Source organism: Cryptomeria japonica, chromosome 8 (genome assembly GCF_030272615.1).
Source record: "Cryptomeria japonica chromosome 8, Sugi_1.0, whole genome shotgun sequence".
Lineage (NCBI taxonomy): Eukaryota > Viridiplantae > Streptophyta > Pinopsida > Cupressales > Cupressaceae > Cryptomeria > Cryptomeria japonica.
Window position 1 is genome coordinate 372,545,664 of NC_081412.1, and position 6,372 is coordinate 372,552,035.

Genomic DNA, 6,372 nt, shown 5'->3' on the forward strand with positions numbered 1-6,372 from the left:
ACTAGAGGCATTAATTAAAAACAAAAAAAAAAGTGCAGGTTCATTTGAAAACCACACACGATGGATTGAATTAACTCTCTACTTCCTCTGCCTCTGCCAATTCCTTTGTTTCTTTTGCCTCTTCCTCTACCTCTTCCTCTGCCTTTGCAAATCGGGTTCGATGTTTCCTTTGCCTCTTTTGCCTCTGCCTCTGCAAATTGGGTTGTCTAGCAGGTGAAAATGAAGGATTGATTATGTAGTTTGGAGGGTATCGAACTATTGCAAATGGCGAAATTCCTATAGATTTTTGCATGTTGTTAAATTCCTGTGGAGTTGCAGGTTGTGTGTTTGAATCATGTAAATTTGGCTACAGACAAGTTCATTTCAGAGTGTGTCTCATAAATTTGAGCTTGTCATCCTACGAGTATGTTCTCATTTATCTGTTTTTATTACTTTCCTAATGGTGCAGTGCCTAGTTATTGAAAAGTCTTCCAATTATCGATTATGTTAGATAAAGGCTAAAAGTATTGTATAAAAATTAAAAATAAGTAAACCCTATTTACTATACCAGAATCAATCTGCTTGCTTGCTTGTAAATGAATGTTTTCCATCCCTAGTTATTGAAAAGTCTTTCATTTATCGATTATGTTAGATAAAGGCTAAAATTATTGTATAAAAATTAAAAAATAAGTAAACCCTATTTACTATACCAGAATCAATCTGCTTGCTTGCTTGTAAATGAATGTTTTCCATCTGCTTGCTTGTAAATGAATGTTTATAAAGTAGTGATTGTATGAATTAGAAATGTGATTTTTAATGAAACTTGCTTTGGAAATACTTCATTCAAATATATAAAATCAATAAAAGACCAATGCCTTGATTCCTTACTGGTTTCATATCATTTCAAATGGAAAAACCTGCGTTTAACGTTAGAGACAGTTTTAATAACTTGTTAATGTAACAAGACCATCATCTCAAAGGCTTCCATATGAATTGCGATTAAAATGTGGCATCTAGTTAGTCTTACTGAATTTAGCTTTACTTTGAAAGACCAATAAGACAATTCAAAGTTTGCCAACCAATCCTTCAAACTGATTATCAAACTGAAAATCATCTTAATTACAACAATATAAGATTGCACAATGAAACAACCTATGTAAATAGATTTATCCAAGGAACTAATCAATCCATTGAAAAGATAGATACCATCATGAATGAGAAATACTTGAATCTTTATATTAAAAATAAAATACTTAAACCAGTTGATTTTAGTGCATATCCTCCATCAACTTGGTACTTACATACAACGAGTTCATAAGAAAATGCATAGAGATGTCTTGATAAAACAAACTATAAACTTGTGATATCTGTCTCTCCTAAAAGATCCTCCACATATAGATGAGGATTCGGTTTGAATAGCTACCTAAAAACTGCCCTAACAAACTAAAACGATAAAATGCAAAGTCACATCTTTAAACATCTTTTGATATCTATGGCTGGTCTCCAAGCATTTGATCGCACTTTTGAATGTGCTTCAAATATCCCTCTGATTTGTAGGTATCTGCATCGTAGATAATATCTCTGACCACAATCTCCAAAGTGATGAAGTTTTCCATCTGCTTGATTGTGTTTGTCATGTCAAGTACATCAGATCGGGCAAAGTTAAGGGAATAACTGAGAAGACTTTGGCACTCCACAATCCATTTATCCTTATCCTTAATCTATCCATTCTGATCTTCAATTTCTGGAAAACCATGCTATATTATTTCCTTACATTCATTAAATTCATTTTGCAATTTTGTGTCAAAGTCTTCACTCAACAACTTTTGTATTCCTCTAATGACTTCAACATCTATATTGGCCATTGTCTTACCATGCAACAAATTTCCTAGTCTGTTATAAATCCAGTTGTGAGATATTGCATTATCCATATTCTTTTGATAAACAACCCAGAAATCTTCAATGAAACCTTGCAATTTTTCAAATCTCTTAGTCAATAAAACAAAGGTTATGTCAACCCTCACACTCTGCATTTGCCTTTTCAACTTTTTATTTTCCAGTTGCACTTACATTTATTTTTCCATTGAGACCCATCATGGATTTGTGGCATAGGTTGTCCTCCTCTTTTTAGCAATTCTTCATATAATCCCTTGTACTGATCTCTTTCTTTGATCACTTTGACCAATTGTGCTTTATTAAATTTTGAAATATCAATACCCATATCAGTAGTAACAATGGGATCTACTTCACCAACTTTCAATTTCATCATGTGACCAAAGGCTTTATCCACATCAATGATTTTTGGCCTCTTATTTGGAGGGTAAAGAGCCCATAAAAGAAAAGCCTCTTCATTCTGGTCAAATATAGAGCTGACATACACATCATTTATCCCCTGAATATCTAATTTAAAATCCTTATTCTCAGAATGTAACATGCTATCAAAAATAAATGATGCACTCATGTCTTATCCTGGAAAGCTGATGATGCCCGCTTCACTAATAAGTTGTCTTCCCCTTTGAGGGGTTATAGTGGTCAATTCTAAACCGATTTCTTCCTTTAGTTTCCCCAACAATTATGATTCTTTTTTCAGGAATTGCATTTGGGATCAAGTCTCTTAGTTTTTTCCCTTTGAAATTATATAAAAAGGATTTAAATTCTTTTGACTTAATAAAAACATCATCAGACACAAAGGCAAAATACTCATCGTATCTTGCATCACTATGGATGTTCAGCCTAGCAACAATTTGCTCTTGCAATTCTGGCTCTTCTGTTGTTTCTAGTGCTTGATTCCTAGATACCACCTCAACTTCTTTGGACTTGCCTTCACTCTCTTCTTCTTTAGTTTACATTTCTTGCAATCTCTTTTTCATTTCTTCCAATTTCTTGTTTAATTCATCAATGATCGTCTGGGCCTCTTCCTCCTCCATGTTTCTAAATATGTCCTCTGCTTCCAAGTAAACATGAATATAATCTCCCATATTTTGACTTTTCTTGCAATTGTGAATATATCCCTCAGGGTCATAATTGACCCTAGCAGCATATTTGAACAAATTGTATTCTTCAATCAGTTTCCTATCAATGCCTTCATAAGCCTTTGTTGATACAATGGTAAAATCCCCAAAACTAAGAGTCTTAGGCAAGAAAGTTTTCTTATGTATACCTCCAAAATGTTTGGCATTCGAAACACTTAATTGTCTCACAATCTCTAGATAAGCAATTCTATCTGGTACAAGTAAAATCCTTGTGAACAAACCAATCACCCCAGTTGTGATTAACAATACCTCTTTCATAAAAACAAATAGGTCTAAGAAATTTTTTAACTTCAGTGGAAATAGATCCTTCACACGAGACACCATACATCTGGTATAATGGCTTTACTATTAGCTCTTCAAACATGATGTAGTTTTTATTTCACATATCGTGAGTCCCAAACTGATGTCCATATCTCTACTAGTTATTCTTTACCTTCTTTGTCCACTGTGTTTAATTTTAAATTCATTGGCCACATACCCCTAAATCTTCCATAAAATCAAATCAAATGCATTAACAATGAGAAAAACTTGAAAGTGGGCTCCCTGTTATCTCTGAGATTCAAGAAACCTTCATGTATTTTTTCTACAACATAAGTAGCATTATCAAAGGGTCTTGACTCATACATTTGTACATTTGTTGCTAACACAAGCAACCCAATATTAGCTACATCAGGGACCTCTATACCTCCAACCTGTCTGCATGATATATAGGTGTACTATAAGTAGTGTGTGAAAAATGTCCATGTTGAATGGGGGACTGTCCTCTTCAGTTAGAATGCCCTTTTGAACCCTATGGAAAGCTAAGTTCCACCCTTTATAAGTAGTATCCATTTTAACAAATTCCTCCTCTAGTTCTTCAAACGACAAGGGTACATCAGGGTTAGGGTCTAAGCTAAAAAATTCATCTATGGTGTCATGACTAAATCTGATAAACACTTCACCATTTGGAAATGGAATGCATCTCTTCACAGAATTGTAATTTTTGACCAAGACTTCCATCAATATGATATTTACGAAAACATTTGGAACAACTAGTTTACCTAAGTTGGTTATCCACGGGTTACAAATTGGCACTTCTCTGTCCTTTCTCAGAAAATGAAACAAGAAGAGTTCATAACCTCTCACCTTTATCCACACATCTCCAAACCCTTTAAACATGTCCTCAAATTGGTCTTTTCTAGGCAAATGTTGTTTTGACCTCCTTGATTTTGGGCCTGGAGACTGCAATTGATCAATGATATCTTGATTCGGTTTCCGTGCAGGAGGGACTTCTGTTGTTTTGGATTTTTTAGACTTGGATTCGAAGCCCTTAGCACTCCTCTTTCTTCCTGATGAACTTGTAGCCTCCATGATGCATGATGAATTATGAGCAATAATTCTCACCTTCTGTGTTTTTTACTAAGACGCAACCTGCATTTGGTTCTTAATTTTCCTCGTGTGAGCCATCAATCTACTCACTTGCATGCATTAAATACTACTTGTTTTGGTTTCAGTTTTGAATTGTATCTATAATGGCTCATCAGTATAAGCTTTCTCGATAAATTACTCCCTTAGCGCCATCGGCAATATTTCATTCCTTAAGTCGCTTTGTTTTTTATCGGTGCATGTCTTCCCGAGCCCTCCATCGGGTATCAACATAACCTTGAACAACCTCTATTGATAGTTACTCTTTCCTTGATGAATCTCCTGCTCTATTGTTTCCATCGGGCGTCGGGATAGCTTGAAATGTTACACCTCAATCTCTTTAAGTTGTACTAATGACTAAGGCTTCTCTTCCTATCGGTGTAAGTCTTACTGATAGCCTTATCGTCTATCGGCAAGATAGCAATTCACATGTTCCGATAGCAAAAGTCACGCCGATGATACTTTAGTAATGACTCGGTTAGTGTATATCCTCCTAATGTGTCTATCAGGTATCAGGATAACTCCTATCTCCTTTTAGTGATAGTTAATCACTTCTCAATGACCTTTGGATTTGTTAGGGTGCTTTCTTCGGGGTAGGCTACACAGATGGTTTGATTTGTAGACTTGTGGAGTTCTAATGGACTTCTTGCATTTCTCTTCCACTTCTAGATATCCATACTTAAAGAAATCCATACTCTCTCATTTATTAAAGAAAATGGAGAACTAAATGGTGCTAAGATTAAGAAGCTACATACTCATCATGAGTAATGAGAAATAAACAAGCTTGTCAAGCTTGAAATCAATGTGTAAGGCTAACTGTGCCATTTTGTCAAAAGTTGTCAAATAGTCCTATTCAGGTCCTAATTGTCCAAATAATGTAAATGTACCCATGGAAGGGTAATAAAGGTTTAATATGTTGTTTTGATTCCATTCTAAGGTGTTCAAAGTATCTAAGTAATGTTTAGTGGTCATTCATGTCAAAAGGCAAAAGTTGTACTGCAACAATGCATAAAATGTTGTCAAATTGTACATTTCGGTCTTAGGGGAAGTTGGAATAGTTATAGAACCATGAGAGGCTATTAAATCCATCATTTATTCAGATTAAGTGTGTGACAAAGTTGGAGGAAATTCTTGTAAGGCTAGATCAAATAAAGTCTCTGACTGTCACTTAATCTTGCAGGGTTGTGACAGTTACAGGGCTGTATATCAGTTTGAAAGTAAAACTTCCATGTAATTGTTTGTTGGATAAATAGGAAGGAAGTGTACTTCTATAAAGTATGTATTGGAAAATATTTTTGATGAAGATTCAATGAGAAAATTGATATTTTGTTCAATACTTTTAACTGTTGTTTTATAGTCATGACTATTTGTTGTTTTAGATGTTTTTCCTAATAAGATTTGGATTGAATCGGGCCACTAATAACCTATTTGAGGTTGTAGAGTGAAGATTTATCTTTAATTCAAGACATGTTTGAAGTTCATCCATGGATTATAAAGAAATTTCTAATGGTTTTTGTCAAAACTGTCATAAAACCCTTGTTGACAGGGTTGCAACAAAAGAATTGATTATAACTCTTAATGTAACCGCTCAAGTTTCTTCATATTCTGGATTCTAATAGTCAATTCAATTCTCTTTCATATGAAGTTGGTTTCATGTTGAATTCTTCATAAATTCATCATTCCTAAAATTATTCTATTAGATGACACAATAAAAAGGTTTTTTTTTTTTAAACTCAAATATTTTTCATCAACTTGCCAAAATCAAGCTTCTTTTTTAGCCAAGAAAACTATCTAAATAAAATAGTCTTCATAATTGAAGAGAGTCTAAGTTTAAGTAACATTTAAACTTCTATATAACTAGTTCTAAGAAGACTTTTGTACTTGTGATATCCTTTTGTGTAGTTTGTGAAGGTTACGCACTGAAGTTTCGATAGCTCGACTTTTTTGCGTGTAAAGA